The 18,636-nt window shown below is 37.1% G+C and overlaps 1 long non-coding RNA gene across 1 annotated transcript; it reads right to left on the reverse strand.

Moving 5' to 3' along the window:
• Nucleotides 1-706: 706 nt before the first annotated feature.
• LOC309667802 lies at nucleotides 707-8,485 on the reverse strand. The gene is made up of 2 exons (XR_014267965.1): nucleotides 8,127-8,485; nucleotides 707-7,270 (listed from the first exon to the last, which is right to left on the reverse strand). It is a non-coding gene; the product is annotated as an uncharacterized lncRNA (long non-coding RNA).
• Between the last annotated feature and the right edge of the window lie 10,151 nt (nucleotides 8,486-18,636).

Here is an 18,636-nt window from a genome sequence, read left to right on the forward strand (position 1 = left end):
AAAAAAGTTTATCTATAATAGTAAAAAAGCAATATAGTCTAAACAAAAACAAAAAGAGTTAAATGCTAGTAAATATTATATATAGCAAAATAGATACTCTCATACACCATAGGCAGGGGTATTAAACTGGTCAAACAGACAAAAACCAAAAACAAATTCCAGAAAACAATGTGAAGATGCATGTGTTTAGATAGATAGATTTTTTAACCTGAAAATTTACTTCTTTAAATCTACCTTAAGAAAATGAGAGATATGTAAAATATGAATGTACAGACATTTGCCAGAGCAATATAATAGTTAACAAAGTGGAAATAAACTTAATACCTTACAGTAAAGAAAATGCTATAATAAACTTCTGTTATAGCCACAGACAGAATATATTGTCATTAAAATTTAGATATTCAAAAACTATTAAATGATATTTGATAACATTATGATATAATGTTAAATTTTTTAATGGGAAATAAAATTATATACACAGTATGTTCCCAATATATTTTTTAATGTTCTTTTATTAATGGTGGTTAGATTTATGCAGGAGGGTTACAGATACATTTTATTTTCTTTAAAAATTTTTCATACTTTCTGAATTTTCTAGAATGGGCACATACCAATCTTATAATTAGAGAAAAGAAACATTTGTAAATTGTATTTTGAAAAAAAAATTAAAGTTTCCCAAAAGATGCAAGAATAGTAAAAATAGCTCTTACTAGGATACATTTAAAAACTGAAAATGTTCAGGTTAAAAGATATATCATTATCTGTCTATTTGTCTATCTATCTATCCATTCATCTACCCATCCAATCATACACCAAGACACATACTTATGAGTAGTATATCAGAGCACTTATTTTGTTATGTATTTACCAACACTGAATAATATAATCTTTTTTTATATAGCATTGCTTAATTACTATTGAAGCTGAATATATGTTGTCTTATGATTTTTTGGCCACTAGTAATTCTACTACTGTGTTAAATTTTCTGCTATTATATAATGTACATTCAATATTCAAATTTCACCTATATACCAGAAATTTCCATTTTAGAATTTTTTTCTTCAATCAAGAAACTAATTCAGGGTTACACAACACATTTGCTTTCAGTATTTCCTTAGTGTCTGGAACAGTTCTTTAGGCTTTCTTTGTCTCTGGCAACATTGATTTTTTCAAAGACTACAAGCTAGTTATTATGTGTAATGTCTCACAAGAATTTGTGGGGTTTTTTTCTTATAATTCAATTCAGAGTATACTTTTTTGTCTGGGATATTAATGAGGTAATGCATCACATCAGATGTCCCATTTTTGGTGATGAGTAAGTAATTTCTGGGAAGATATTTTGAGATAATGTACATATCCTATTTCTCATCAAAGTTTACATTACAGCTTTATCATCCTTTGATGATTCATGCCTGCATCAATTATTGCTATGATAATCACAAGATGGCGACTTTCTAATACCATCATTCCTTCTACTTTTAGTAGTTGGCATTCTTCTACTGTAAAAGTTTTCCTTTCTCCCCAATTTACTTATCAGCAGTATAGGCACATGGATTCTTCTTTTAATCAATGGATTATAATGCATTACCATAATTCTTTATTTTGATATTCCAATTGTGCCAGATTTGGCCTCTGGAAGCCTCTTCAGGCTAGGCCTTCATCATTTTGACATGTTTCCATCATTTTTTTTTTTTTTTGAGCACTTCCTTACTTTGTGGCACCACAAAATGTTCCAAGCTCATCTTGTACTTTTCCTGTTTCAACCATGGAAAATTCTAATCCAATACTACGGGGCTCCTTCTAGCTTTTCACTATTCTATGTTTGTATCTCCCTTCTCTAAGAGTGACAATCCTGGCTCCAAACATCATCAATGTCTTTCCTCATTAGCTCAATACTGCAATATGCAAAAAGTAGTTTCCGAATTGCTAGACTCATGCTACTGTGAAATACAAACCTACTGAGTAGAGTTCAAAACTAGTTTATATATTTTTTTGTCTTTAGAATAAGGGTATAGTTCAAAACTTATTTTGTTTAAAAATATTTTTTAAATTAATTTGGTTAGTTCTTTTATTTCCTTTAGTTATGTTACTTGAAAAAATTATTTTTTACAAAGCTAATTATATTTGGTTAAATTTAGCTTATATGAAAAAGTTAATATGAAGGTTCTTCTGCACTTATTAATACGTTTCAATTTGATGTCAAATTAGAAATATTTCCATTTACTTAGTTTTTTACAATATTACTCAAAGTATAAAATAATTATCAATGAGTCCATACTGATACAAGTAAATGACTGAGTAAATAAATGGGGGACCAGAGACAAATCTCCTATGCAGAAAAATTCCAAATAATTTATGCCTTGATTTTGTCCCCAAGAAGATGGAGCATAACTCCTTACTCCTGAAGTGTGGGTTTCCTGTCAAAGTGGACAGTATGAAAAAGAGGTAAAAAGAGTAACAGCAGTAAAGAAATCTACCAAACACTATCTCATCCAGGTAATCAAGGTTAACATCAATAATGATAAGTCATTTTGATAGTACTTACCCTTGATATAATGGGATGAAAATGGCACTTTACCTCTGTGGTCTTCCCAAAATACTTTACCTCAATCTAATCATGAGACAAAGTTCAGACAAATCCCAACTGACTGATATTCTAGAAAATACCTGACCAATACTTCTCAGAACTGTTCAGGTCATCAAGGACAAGGAAAGAATGAGAAAATATCATAGCCAAAAGGATTCTATGGAGATGTGACCTACTAGATGTAATGTGGCATTCTGAGTGGGATCTTGGAAGAGAAATGACATTAGGTAAAAAGTAGGGAAATTTGAACAGATATGAACTTTACTTAATGATAATATATCAATTTTGGTTCATAAATGTAACAAATGTACTACACTAATGTAAGATATTAATAATAAGTGAACCTGATTGAGGGGTATATGGGAACTCTCCCTACTATCTTTGCAATTTTTCTGAAAATCTAAAGCTATTCTAAAATGAAAAGTTTATTCTAAAAATCAGTGTTAAATATTTGGAAAAGGCAAAATGTATGAAGAGGAATACCTAAATCATCTTTTCCACCATTCCTACACAAATACCTTTAATATTCTTAGCATATTTCTCTCATTCTTTGTCTCTTTCTCCCCTTTCCTTCCTCCCTTTTTTCTACCTCCCTATTTATCCTTGTCCCTCTATTTCTATCTGTATCTCTTTCAATACTTTTCATACTTCCCTTTATCTCTCTCACAGTCACTGATTCTCTTTGGGTAAGTAAGTGTATGTGTGAATTGACCGGATCCCAAAATAAAAGAGATGAGATATTTTAACTGATTCTTGAAAGTAGCAACCAAATCAAGAATATGGAAGGATTGGAGAGGAGGCAGAAGAATTGGTAAAGAGATTTCCTTGGAGAAAGCTGTTTCTATACTGTGAGTCCTCCATCCACCCCACCCCAGACCTTGGCTAAACCCTTACTTGAAGCTTATCAGGCAGACAAGTACCCACAGGATCACTCACAAGACTTAAAATTTGTTACTGTAATTAAGAAAATGACAACCAGTAACTGATTTGTACCAATACAGTCTATGGCAGCAAGGTAGAGAGAGTTACACTGGGATAGGCCTGAACCCTCAGGCTTTGTTGAAGCAAGGGGAATGAGAGAGTTTTCCCATTAACCAGTTGTAAACCATGCAGGAGCAAGAGGCAGTATTGGGTTATCCTAGTTTCTTGACCAAGGAAGCTGCCTAGAAGGGTAGAGGAGCCCTAGCTGCAAGAAGCTGGATATGGCCGACAGAATCTTGGTGGCTAAGGAAATGCGCTATTAGCAACCACTTGGAATAAGGAAGTGGCCACCCAGGTCAAGGGAATTGCTGGAGAGAGGTGCTCACCAACGGTAGTCACTAATGATCCAATTACATTTGTCAGCAACTGAGATCATGAAGCCATCCAGCCTAGTCAGGATGCCTCTGTGCCTATTATGGGCTGAATATTTGTGTCCCCCAAAATTCATATGTTGAAGGGCCAACCCACAGTGTGACTATTTTGAGGCAAGGCCTTTAGGAGTTAATTAGATTTAGATTAGGTCATGATGGGATTAGTGCCCTTGTAAGAAGAGGAGCAATCTCTCTCTCCACCCGCATACATTGAAGAAAGGCCATACAAGGACACATTGAGAAGGTGGTTTTCTACAAGCCAGGAAGAAAGCCCTCACCAAGAACTGAATTGACCAGCACCTTGATCTTGGACTTCCTTGTCTCCAGAACTGTGAGAAATAGATATCTGTTGTTTAAGACACCCAGTCTATGGTATTTGTTATAGCAGCACAAGCTGACTAAGACAATGCTTTTCCTCACTTCTACTTCCTTTCTTCTCAGCTTTGCCTCTAGAAACCAAAAACATCAGCTAGCAAGTGGATTAAGAGAAGGGCAGAGAGATGGAGTCAATTATACAACCTCTTTCCTGAAGGCAGGCAGCTGCCATCTACAGACCTTAGCATGGAAGGAGGTAAGAAATCTTATCTTTCAATAACAATTGAATCACTTAATTGATATCTGGAAATGGACACATTCTAATTACTGAATTGAAATAATATTTTGTAAAGTTAAGTGATATTTTAACTCTTTAAAAGCAGAAAAGTATTGGATTCTTTCTAAATACCATCCAGGGTTAGGAAATGTTTACCTCTACCAAACAAATATTTACAGGACAGTGGAAGACTAACATGAATTAGTGTTTCAATTGTGCAAAAAATCATGTTTGTTCATTATCCTGAATATATATCTGTTATGGGTTGAATTGTGTTTGCCCCGAATTTCATATGTTGGAGGCTTAAGCCCCAATACTTCAGGACGTGACTGTATTGGGAGATAAGGAAGGCCCCTAAAGAATTAAAAAGTTAAAATGAGGCTGATAAGGTGGATCCTAATCCAATATGACTGGTATCCTTATAAGAAGAGGCAATCTGGATACACAAAGAGATGCCAGGGGCAAGTGTGCACAGAGGGACCACGATGTGGGGACACAGAGAAACAATGGCCATCCGCAAGCCAAGGAGAAAGAGAAACTGAACCAAACTGAACTTGCTAACACCTTATCTTAGACTCCTAGCCTCCAGAACTGTAAGAAAATAAATTTCTGTTAAGCCACCCAGTGGCAGCCCTAGCAAACTAATACAACATCACCTATATATATTTGACATATCACACTTATTTACCCAACACCTTCCAGTTCTCTGTTTCTAACCCTGAATGCATTCCTCAAACTAATTCACTTTCCTTTTCCTCTGTTATTGTCCTTGGCTTCCTTCCTAGGCTGAAACTGGAATCCTTCCTCTTCCATTAGGCCTTCTTTTAGCCTCTATAGGTACAAAATGAGCAGATCTAAATGGATGCTGGCACTTTTCCTGAAGCCTCTTTTACAGGGCTAATGCAACCACCAGATGTTATTCTTTCCATTCTCAACTGAAATCCTGTGGTTGAACCGAGCCAAAGTCTGCCAGCTATACCTTATAAATATCTCATCAACTAATATCCCACCAAGACCTGGAGAAGTGAACTTCCCCTAGGCATTGGAAATATATAGCAAGTCATACAAAAGCTGAACTACAAGTTCAAAATCTTTGATGGCTCCTCAGCACAAGAGGATCAGCCTCAGGAGAGGAGGTGAAATCACTGACAGCTGCAGATTTGCTCTATACCAATAATCGTCTCCTTTCCTTCTACTTTTTCCTTATGCAATGTGCATGTCACCTGGAGTGGAGGTGGGTGTGGTTATGTGACTCTTCTCTCTCTTGCCAAAAGTCTCTTTGTCTGGAAGAACAAAGGGGTTTTTTTGTTTGTTTGTTTTCTGTTTTTTGGGTTTTTTTCAAGAAGGAGGTGCAAAGACAATGGAAGAGATGGAAAAGGTAGAGGCAATGGGATCATGTTTGCTGCCCATCACACCTCTTGGGTCATATGAGAGCTCCTGGGCAAGAGAGGAATTAGAATCAGGGTACGATGGAGCCCCTGTCATCAGGGACCTAGCAAGAGCTGAGGAACTGGCTGGCACTGCCCCTGTGGGACTCAGTTGTTAGAAAATTGAGCAGAGGATCATTCCCCTCCCTTCCTTAAAAGTATCCTGCTTTGACCTCCAGGGACCTCAGCAGCTTTAGCTTAACTACATGCATGTATTATCACAGGTCCCCTGAAGTTCCCCCAAGCAGTTGTGAAATGCTGGATTTTGACAAGGGAGAGTTCAGTGAGATGTAGCAGGTGCTATATGCTGCTTGTGGCTGACTGGAAAGACTGAGTTTTGAGAATGTTTGACATTCCAATCCCTGGAAATGGTAAGGGAAGATACTTTGCTGCGAGAGGGGGTATGGGGGTGCATTGGAAGTACTCACTGGGGATAAAATTAAGGTGGAAGTCTATTTCCTTTCTGCCTCATATTTCCATGCAAAATGACCTCTAAATGCACAATGAGCTCATCCCAAGATACTCAATTTAGTTACATCTACAAAGATTCTATTTCCAAATAAGGTCACATTCACAAGTACCAGGGGTTAGGACTTAAACATGTCTTTTGGTGGGGAATTATTCATCTCACTACACTGCCCTATGGAACTGTTCCTTCAGGTGAGAATCACTATATTTTCTGTCCATCTCAACTAGGCAAGACAATTTCTGTAGTTTGTATTATCAAAATTTTAGTGTTTTCCATTTTCTAGAAAAAATTATATTTACTTGAATTTTATTTTTCAAAATACATTTTGTCTTTACCCACCTCCCATGGGTAGGAAGCCTCACAGTGTCTGCCAGTTACACTGTGCTCCACTGATACCTACCAAGAAAGGCAACCTCAGGCAATTCACTACACAGACCATGGTTGATTGAACTATTTCCCTTTATTCCTGGGCACCGTGCAGACTGCATTTCCCACTCTCCTTTGCAGTTTGGTGTGGTCATATAGCTGAATTCTGCCCAACGGGATGTGAGCAGAAATGCTGTGCATCACTTCCAACTGGCCCATAAAACCCTCTCATGAGGTCACCCATTCACTACTTTCCCCAAACTCCCTAACCCACCCCCAGTCTGCATATCTACATTCAGGGCAAAGTTGAAAGCCATGGGTTGATGATGGTGAATCTTCTATCAGTCTGAGTCCCTGAATGATTAAGTAAAATAGAGCTCCCCAACACCGATCAGGAACACCATTTCGGAATTTCATGGAGTAAGAAATATACTTCTGTTTCACTCAGTATTAGGTCACTGAGATTTCGAGGGTTATCTGTCAGAGGAGGAAACATTCTCTTAATTAATACAAGCAACGAAGGTGATCAGTTCAATTAGACCCTTCCTAATTAGGAAGGTTGAAATCCAAAGACACAGAATGCAGATGATAATCCATGAAAAATGGAAGAGTAAAATTCATACATTTCAAAGTGACCACTTAGAGCCTAATAAAAGAACCCTTACTTGGCCCTCCTACCTCCTCTCCTATCATTCACACTGGTCTCCTTCCTGGACTTGAACGTACCACATGACCTTTGTGCATGCTACTTTCTCTACCTGGAATACTCTTCCTTCTATTCTATGCAGTTAGTTTCTTCTCATCATTCAAACCTCAGCTTAAAACAACATCTCTCCAAAGAAGCCTTCCTAGCTGTCCCTACATAAACTATACGCCCCCAACCCAATAATTCTCTAACATATCACTCCATTGTTGTTCTTATAACCCTTTAAAAATGATCATTTTAATTTTTTACCTGTTTATTTTTCTCTCCCCAGACACCAGAAGTTTCATTAGAATAGGGACCTTATTTGTCTTGGCCAGTATTGTGTCCCCAGAGCCTTGCACAATGCTAATCAATACCAAAGATGCTCAGTGATATTAGTTGAATGAATGAATGAGAGAAAAGGGGAAAAGAGAGAGAGAAATGGTAGAACACCCAAGAAGATCACTTGTAAGATACTTATGATAAACTTTCATTAGTTGAGTCCTGAAGATATCTCATCCTTGTTCTATGAAAGGACCTAATATATACTACACTATACTGAACTAGGCTGTACTATATTATACTATATATACTCTTATAGAATAACATTCTTTCAAATTACTTACCTATATTTTTCAATGTACCTACCTCATATAGTAATGGGCACATTTCAAAAAAGAAGAGAATATTTAATTCAGATCATAGATACCAGAAAATGCTTGAGAGAAGATTTCATAGTCTGAGGACAGAGAATGGACAATTAGCTGTTTTGGTTGCAGCAATAGAAGGGGCCTTAATGAAAGACTATTAGGGCTCAGAGATTCAACATTTCACAGGAGGACCAGGCTTAGGAAAGAGACAGGAATCAAAGCAGTTTTAAAGGGCCAGGAACAGGAGGGATAATAGCCATCTTACGGCAGGAATGGTCTAGCCCACATACCTGCCATCCTAGATATTGCTGCTGTCATCATGACATATCTAAACATGGTCTGTTAGGTTCCACTTACCACCATGATGAATGAATGCAGGTCTTTGTGTGTATATGTGTGTGTGCCATTTTCTTAGGTAACAAAGAACTAAATGGGAGCATCTAATTGGCAAAGTCTATATCATGAGACTGGTCTTTAGCTGCTACTCCATCAGTTTCTATGTTAGGAGTTAGGAGGGAGAGGAGTGCCCTCGAATGAGAAACACATTCCAGAAAACAGTACTTACCAAGGCACGGGCCTGCATGGTAAGTAGTTGGATGTTCTCAAAGGAGGTCAAAGTGAGGAGAAGGCAAGAGCTTTGAGGGCAGTGAGGAAGGTGGTGGTCCACTTGGGAAGAGCCTTGGTGCCAGGCTCAGAAACTTGGGCTTTATCTGGGAAAACATGTGCATATTATTTCTCTATCCAGATCATAAATTCATTGGTTTAGAGAAAAAAATATTTATCTCTCTGCAGACACACACAGCAGCAAGCATAGTACTTTGCACAACATGGTCAATCAATAAAGTCCTTTCAAGCAAAGCAGACTATAGGGGATAACAAGTTGACATGAATACATGACAAAAGAATAGAAATAAAAAGTTGAAGAATAGGCCAACCTTGGAAACTTAGAAAGAGGTTTATTTTTCTCCAAACTCTTCTATTTCCCCCTTCGAGTCCCTGGATCACCTCTTCCCCTTTTTCTCCTCTTCCCTAGAAGGTACTCAGGGTAATGGAGGAAATAGCAGTTGAATATGGGGTTAGTTAGACACAATTTCCAATCCATGCTGTGCTCCTTACCAGCTTTGTGACCATGGGCAAGTCCTTAAGCTCTCTGATGTTCAGTTTCCTTGTTCACAAACAGCAACTCATGGTAATGAACTCACTGTTTTGACAATTTACCTAATAGGGAAGTTCCTTTATGTCCACTCTGCCTTTCTCTTACTGAGGCACCAAATCCAGTCATGACCTCCAAGCAGTTTTCCAATGCTCCAGGATTCATTTCTCTCCTTCCTTGCCCCTGCCCAGCCTTTATACATCTTAAAAGGGGTAACTTGTGATGCAAATAAATGAAACTTTAGTGGTGCAATTATAGGCAGTTAGAGAGTTATCTTTGTCAGGGCAGCCCTCACAGTCATTTACATAATATTAATTGGTAATCACTTTTGCTTAACACATCTGCTAGGCTGTAAGAGTTTTCAGCTGTAATGTGTAAAGTTTATAAACCATTAGGAGGCAGAGTAGTGCAAAGAGGAAGAGCATGATCTCCTGAGCTTATCTACCTCCATGGAAATCCTGGCTTCACCTACCTGCTGTGACTGTGGGTGGGCAAGTTACTGAAAACCCTTTGCACCTCAGTTTCTTCATGAGAAGAAGAGGGAGAATAGTATATATTGTATGAGGTTGTTAGAAAGATTAAATGAGTTCATATATATAAAGCCCTTAGAACAGTGCCAGAGTCAGAATTAAAATCCGTTGAATAAAATGATTGAAAGATCCCTAAATACAAAGAAAATGATACACGTTCTTGTACTATGAACCTTCTTTTATTCAAAACAGCTAACCCTACAGTGTAAGCGGACATGCAAACTGACTCAGAGATAAACACCTCACGTTCCTACTAAATGAAGGTTAGACATGCGAAGATTTATGATGTGTGACACATACTAGTCACTCATTCATGCACTGAGAAGAAAAAATAGGTGAACCAAGCCCAGACACAGAAAACTTTAGCCTCTCTCTCTCTCACACACACAGATACACACACACATCCTTTTTTCTATGTCCTATACAAGCTCCGTATCTTATTGTATGCAGGACTGTTAATTTTTAAACAAGTTGAACTTAAAGCCATTAGGAGCTAATTTAAAATTATAGTGTAGTACTTATGAGTATGAACTCTGATTCATATTTAATTTCTTTATCCGTTTTGCCTGTTTTACAGATAAGCAGATTGAGGTGAGGAGATGTTACAATACTTGCGCAAGATGATTGGGGAGTGGAGCTAATTTTATTGGTCTGTAATGGGTTAGAGCTTTAAATTCTCCACTCACCTAATCTCCACAACATCCCTCCAAAAAAAGACACATACTCATTTCACAACTGAGGAAACTGAGATCGAACAAGAATTGGAAGCTTGTGCAAGATTATGGAACTATTAAGTAGCAGAACTGTAATTTAGACTTCTGTTTGCCCACCCAAATGCTATGGGTTTTTTCTGGATTTCTCAACCTTTGTCACTTTCCAGTAGCTAGGTAAAGCCATATGAAATTAGTATAGAATTTATAGATCACAAATGATCAAATTTGGGACGTTCATATAATTCAGTGTATAGTTAGAGATGTGCTGTGCATAAAGCATCACAACTCTTTACTACCTTTCTTGCTTCCTTACCTTTTCCTTTACTTTCTCAAATTCACAGCTTAACATCCCATAGGTATTGACACTGATTTGAATGGAACATCATTGGAAAGGATCTTGGAAGAATATAAGATACAGTCTTTGCTCTCAGATGACTACAGTCTAGTTGGGAAGAAAAGACACTCACAAAAGAAACTATCAAAGAGCAAAACAATGGAGAGATTCATTTGGATATCAATTCATCTGAATATTCGTATGTCAAGCCCTGTGCTTGCCGATGGTGGATGCAGCGATGCGTGAGAGACATGGTTCAAGTCCTCACGGAGTAATGGAGGAGAGATTAGTGAACAAATAATTGAATAATCACAGATGTAAAATATGCTCAGAGTGCTTATCTGTTCTTTTTTCTTCTGGCTGAACACCCTACCTGGACAAGTCCTGGTCCTTCAGACCCTGCCCTGGGGTCCATCTGTAGGACCTTCTATGACCTCGGTAGAGTGGGTGTTGATCAGTAAACTTTTGAAGCAGCTTGTTTTTCTTTTACAGACTCCCATTTCTTCGTCTTTGAAGATGACTTTTCTGGCAATTCTGGGATAGAGCCAACCCCTTAATGTAAAGCAAGTATGTAATCAAGCAGGGTGGGCTCATTTTCTCTGTGAGTGACTGCTTGCAACTACAAATAAGTATCTAGCTTGGGGGAACTAAATAAAGAATGTGATTAAGAACTTTCTTCTTAAAACATGAAATTACAAGCCACAGCAGACTCAGTTACAAGTATGCTCATGATTTGCGGAGAGTCAAATATATTCTTGATGTTTCTTATGCTACTGGTTAAAACCATGTAGCCTTTGGGTGGAGTACTAGAAAGAGGATTTAATTAGGTAGATAAAATGCCAGATGTAACCACTGAGGCAGTGACACCCTTTAATTGCATTTTCTTTGTACTTATGGTTGAAATTGTAACCAAATAAGGTACTTTGAAAATAGACTAAATTTGCACAAACATATTTTATAAAAGGCCTGACAGATTTTAGTGTACAAAACTGTATGCTTTCACTAACTTGAAGCTCCTGTATTTCAGTCAAGTTTGGTTTTCTATTTAACCCAAGTTTTAAGGACTCCTTTAAAATTTCAATAGTGGGTATATTTTAGGGAACATGAATTGGATGACAGCATATTTAAATCCAAGCATTAAATCATCTTTTAATGGGAAATTACTGTTTCTCAGAAGCTTTTATTTCATTGCCACAGCACAAAAGATCATCTGAACGCTACATAATGGAGCACTTTAATCAATATGTGATTCTGCTGGGTCTTAAGAGTTCCTTCCATTACTTCAAGCAATATTTGTACCGATATTTTTATGTGTGATGCATTTGATTTCAAAATCCAGAAACCTTTCGTTTGCTTCATAGATTACAAAAAGTTTTATACTAATAAAAATAAATTCCTTCATAGAAATTAAAGGCATGGATATATATTTAACAACAAAAGGCTCCATCCTCTCAAAAACTTTACCACTTAAAGTCAACTCAACAACAATAACAAATACAATAAAGTGAAAATGGCAACCCATAGTTTAATATTTGAACAAGTGAAAACACATGAGTTATTATATTCATTGCACCAAACAACCCTGTGAGTTAGGAATTATTTTCTCTATCTTATAAATAAAGAAACTGAGGCTCAGAGAGATTGAGTCTCACCAAATATCACATGGTTTAAGAACTGAGAGAGCTAAGATTTAAGATCAGTTTCATCAAACCCCAAAGCCGACACACTTATCCATAAACAGTATTGCTTGATGGGAAGGAAGAAAATCGACTATTAGGCTATCATAGTAATCAAAGATGGGGGCTATAAAGTGAAAGCAGTAGGAGATTACCCAGCATGACTTCCAGCTGGATGAAATAATTTTCAATAACTGAAGAGTGACACATTTCAAAAGAAGAAATAACAAAAAATTGGTAATTTAGACATACATTTTTAAAATATTGCACAAAATCAAAGCTGATTTTAGTTTCCACCTTGAAAAGCTATGTGGTGATTAAGAACACAAATTGTGGAATCAGGTTATGAAGGGTCCAAGCTCTCGCTCTTTTAATAGCTACGCAACTGAGGGCAGTTAACCTTTTTAAGCCTTAGTTTACTAAATCATTTTTTAAAATAGGGATAAAAATAATAATTTCATCTTAGCCTGGATTTCCCCTAATAGCAGAGTCCGAGGTAAGACTTATATACAGGAAGATTATTTTGGGAGGTGATCTTAAGGAAGGTTTGGGGGTGGTTTGGGGGTGGGAAGAGTCAAACATGAACAAACATGAAAGGAAGACAAGCCAATCCAAGGGCTAAAGGGGGTAGATCCCTCTGATGAACGCTTGAAGAGCTGTGTTAAATGCATCTCAGAATTGCCCCTCCAAGAAATAAAAAAGGGGAATATTTATCCCTCATTCCCAGTTGGTCAGAGTAGCTTTATGTTGTGTTAACATTCTCCTACTTAAAGGTGTGCATGTGTGTCAGAATAGTGTGGAGTGGACAAGCATAGGAAACCCACTTCATGGTGATGGAAAAACCCTAGGTCAGGAAGTATGAGATACTCAGTAGAGTCAAAGCAAGATTCTTTCAAATTGCACATGTGCATAACTAATTGCTATAGTAAAAACTGGCATATAAAGGTGAACCAAAAAATTAGTGATAGAAAGAATATCAGCAATTGCCAGAGGCTAGTAGATTGGATAAAGGGATTGACTACAAATGTGTGGAACAGTTTTGGGAAATGTTCTATATTGTGAATGTGGTGATTGTTACATAACTATATATACGTCACAAATATATCTAATTGCACACTTAAAATTAGTGATTTTAATTATTAATATAATTATAATTACTAATGTACATTATACCTCAGTAAAGTTAATTTTAAAAGAGGGTGAGCCAAGATGTGTAGTACATACAGAGGTGTCTGATAATAAGTACCTACCTCACATCATCATGAGGAATAAATGTAGTAATATATGCAAAGCACATTAATTAATACATATTTGAATAATAGTAGCTATTATAATTACTAATCACCAGCTTGAGATAACCCTGGTGACTTCGAAATAAGTGGGAAAGTTGGGAAGTTGAACTAGTTTGGAGGAAATTGATTTAGCCTTGTATCTGTTCAAATTAGAGTAATATTAAAACATAGAAGTGACTTAAGACTTTAGAAATTTTCAATAAGCAGTTAGTGTGGAGCTGGATATTTGACTGGGTGCCTCAAAGAATGAGAGAGTTAATAAAAAAAAAAGAGTAAATGAGAATAACAGGGAGATTTTGCTGAAAGAAGATGAAAGAGGCAAGGAAATCATTGAATGTACAAAAGAAAGATGAAAACTAGCATTCTTTTAATGTATGCTATGTGCCAAGGACTTAGCATTATTATTTAATTTTCATAACCACACTGTTTGCTGGATATGACTGTCTCCATTATACAGATTAGGAAATTAAGGTTTAGAGAGGTTAGCCCACTAGCTAAAGTTTATGCAGCCACTTTGAACTTGGACAGGTCTGCCTGATCCAGAACCTCTGACTTTAACATAAATGCTCTTTCTTCCATATCATACTTCCTAAAGAGTGCGAGAGTCAGAATTATGGATGGAGACTCAGAATGGCACAGGTCTATTGCGAAGATCTGGAAAGAGGCACTGGATATAATGGCTGATACAAGGCAATGAAGGATAACCTTTAAGGGAACAGTTTCTTTCACTTGCATGCCAAGGTTCAAAAAAGATTTGGTGGTAAAGAAAATCTAGACCCAGTGGGTGTAGTTTCCCTGATGAAAAACTTTATCTGTGAAAGATGAAAGGGAAATATAGTAATATAGGTATCTCCACTCAAGGCCCAAGATCCAGATTCTTATTTGATGCAGCCAGTGTAGACCATATGGGTTCGTTTGTTTTTTTTATCTCCTGTTTATGTGTATGCCAAAGAAAAATAACAATCCTAAGCATCTGGCATTTAAACAAGAGGATGTGATTGCTTTATACCAAAGGACACTTGTGATTACAAGAATATAGTAGCACTAAAGCACAGACAGGTCTTTCTTGCCTCTTCTTGTCATCTGCTGCCACTGCTTGCCAAAGGTCTAGAATATGTCTTCAAAGAGAAGCCAAGAGATTGGTGCTCAGATGGTGAGGCAAAGTCCTGATTTACTGTCTCTATCTCTGCTGATTCTAGTTGTTTCTTTAGGTAAATTTTATGTTTTTTTTCAGAATTAGAAAATTATTTCTCAGAATGGCACTGAGCCACAAGCCGCTGCAAGTATGTAATCAAATTATTCTCTCAGATTCAGGAAAGCAAGGGAGGAGTCAGCCACTGATTCAGGGAATAGGAAATGTGATGATAGACCTTTGACGTATCATTCATTAAACAAATATTTATGAGAACCTTTCTATGCCAGGCACCATTCTAAGTGCCACAGGTACAACAGAGAAGAAAACTGAGAAAACCTCAGGCTCCATGGATCTTATACAAAAATAAATATGCATCAGCAATTAAATATGCAAAGTCAGAAAGAGATAGCAGCTATGAAGAAAAATGCTGGCTAAGAGGATAGTGATGTGAGGTTATTGTCTTAGGGTGGTCAGCAAAGTTCTTCCCAAGGAAGTGACATTTGCATAGAAAACTAAATGATGGAAGACAGTGAACCACCAAGCATCCGTGTGAAGATCTTTATGGGGAGAACAGTCAATGCAAAGTGCTCAGGAAATGATGGGAAAGTGCTCATTTGGTTTGAGGAACAGCAACAAGACAGCATGGCTAGAACATGATGGGAGAGGTGGGAAGTGGACTTAGATCACATAAATATAGTGTGGCACTCCTACTGACAAGAAAGGTGTTTAGATTTTCCCTTATATGTGACAGAAAGTCATTGGCAGACTGCAGGAAGAAGGGCGTCATTTGTAATCTCAGTGGCTGTTGCAATCAGGCATGGGAGAGATGAAAACATTCTTGTTCCTGGCCTTCTGCTGAGACAGTCCCCCATCTCTTCAGTCTGGGAACCAACTGCATTTTTCTAGTTACAAGGCATAGCAGACATACCACCCAAGTGCTCAGAATTGTACTGGCTTTTCTGATGACCACAATAGTTCCAGAGGCCAGCCTGTAAAGTGAGCATTTTTTTAGGAAAGGGAAGAATGTCAGATGGCAGGAGCGATGAAGGTCCTAGTAAACAGGACTAGGGCTTATTGTAAAAGTCCAGGGCCTAAATAAGTCAGGATTCAAAGAAATAAATATTGCAAATAAGGAGACTTGGCCCCCTCCTCTGAAACCAGTATGTAGTGAGTGAGGAATCTGTGTGGAGTGAGAAAATGCCTGCAAATCCCAGAGAAATGGTTGAAGCAGCATTTTGTTGCAGGGGAAACAATATCCCACAACTAGTATCCTTACCAACTGGTAAATCTATAACTACCTCTGCTAGTCAATAAAACTGTCTCATGTTTGTTACATTTTTATTGTTTCCAAAGTCCTTTCATGCATAAGATTTGTCTGACTTTCCCAACAACTTTGGGAGATGGGTGAAACAAGTTAAGAGCCTTAATATTCACAGATGAGGAAGGAGGGATGAAAAGTCATCTGTTCAAGGTCTTTGTGCCTTTTAGCTCATTAAGGGACAGAGACAAAGATAAAATGCAGGTCTTTTGACTCCTGATTCAAAGATCCATACCCTAGAGCATGCTATTTTATATGGATTGTAATGATGTTGAAAATACATGGAATAAATGAAACTTTTAGGGGTTAAAAAGTAAATGATTGCCAAGTAGCCCAAAAGGAGACACTTACTGTAGAAGTTAAAGCCTTGGCATGCAGAGAAATCGAGAAAGCTGACTGATCCAAACCCGACTGGAGCTGCCATACCCTTGCTTTAGATACCAGCAGGGAGAAGGATTCATTAGATGACTTTCCAAGGTCTTTTCTGGCCTCCAGAGTGTAGCTCATGAACTTGTCCTCTTCAGAGTTAAATCCATCTATTTAATCAGGCTGCTAGAATAAAAAATGTTCACATGCAGGTGTTGCTCAATTTTATACACTTAACTTTCATACAGCTCAGGCTTTCATGCATTATATACTGACACCCCTGAAGTGCTTTCCTACAGAGAATTCATACTTTTACTTACCAGTTGGCAAACAAGTATTTTAAGCAATCATTTGACAGTTTAGTTACCAAAGTATCACCATTTTTATATCTACAGCTGTGTTTCTATTGTCATTTAAACACTTTTGCATACCACCCTTAGTGTAGGACACAAGAGGCAAATTAAAAAAAAAAGGCACTACCGGATGATGCAATAACATTGAAACAAAGGCTGAATAATCTGGAAACAAAGGCTGAAATTATTTGGAGGGTTAAAAAAGATAACTTTTTGGCCTCAATACAAAACTGTGTGTTCAATTACATTAAAAGAACATGTATTCATTATTCATAACATAATTCTGGAAATGTATGGTTAAAGATTGTGTCTCAAGAGGCAGGGTGTAGCAATGGAGGAAATTGACAGATCCTAAAATGATGAATGGATAAGCAAAATAAAGTATCTCAGTGATAAGAATTCAGAGAAAATTTCTCAAGATCTCAAGAGTTATGGATAAGATACACACCTTTATCAAAAGAACACAAGGAGGAGCCAACTTTTTGTTAACAAAGTTTAGAGAAGTTGATAAAATATTAGCAAATTTGGCATCAAAATATTCCATTTAATTTTGCACAAAATCATCATTAAATGTCTTTTCATATATCACTTCAAATATGGTACAGAATCAAGAATAGAAAACATAATTATATAAAATTATAGAACAATAATTTTATTGTTTTTATTTTTATTTAATCTACATAAAGCAAAGATTGTACCATCTGTTAAATCACAATATCTACAGCACCTAGCAGAGTACCTGGTATATGGGAAGAACATGAAACAAATCACATCGTAAACCTTTTATTAGACTCAAACAATGATTAATCAAGAAGTAAAAACCAAACACTTGTATCATAACTAGCAATTCATTATAATTACATTAAGTCTATTGCTTGACTTATGTATATTCACATTTCAAACACAATTCCAGAATGCATCAAGTAAGGAATTGCCTATAGTCTGAAATCACTTGACCAGATCTGATATATTCCTAGAGGTTTAAATAGAGAACAGATAGCAATGCATAGGAAAAAAAGGTGATTTCCATTTCCACAGTTAAGCATGACCTTCACCAAAACACTTGTCTCAAGGCCTATTTTCTCATCTGTAAAAGGTAATTCTTGGTTCTAAAGTGTCAATAGAAGGGGCAGAAAATAGAGTAACATGAAAATTAAGAAAGGTCAAGTCTTCCTTGGTTATGTCCTTATTCTTAAATCATCCCATGCCTGCCCCAAACTCAAAGTCATGCCCTCCTTAGCACTCTCAAGGCCCTCAGTTCAGACCTCTACCTCACCCTTAGTTCATCATCACTTATCTATTTTTCCCTTGTTAGAGGGTAATTCTTCTTATCTCCCAATTATTGGGGAGGTGGCAGTTGATAAGGTCTCAGAAACCTAGAACCAATTCAGAGGAGCCTGTGAAAAGTGTGACCATTCGCTCTGCTTGAGGCTGAAGTTCTCAAGGCACTAAGACACACTTTGAGGTGGAGCAGGGCTCAATGGAAAATGGGTTAGTCTTGATAGCAGCTAACTTTTTAACACATTATGCCCGCACTGTATAATGTGACCCTCAAAAGTCCCCTAGGTGGCTACTGTTAGGCTTACAGAAACTTGACCAATGCCATCCAACTTTTAAGGGGCAGAGGCTGAATTCGAA

The sequence above is a fragment of the Balaenoptera physalus genome (assembly GCF_965194825.1).
Source record: "Balaenoptera physalus genome assembly, chromosome: 10".
In the NCBI taxonomy this organism is placed as follows: domain Eukaryota; kingdom Metazoa; phylum Chordata; class Mammalia; order Artiodactyla; family Balaenopteridae; genus Balaenoptera; species Balaenoptera physalus.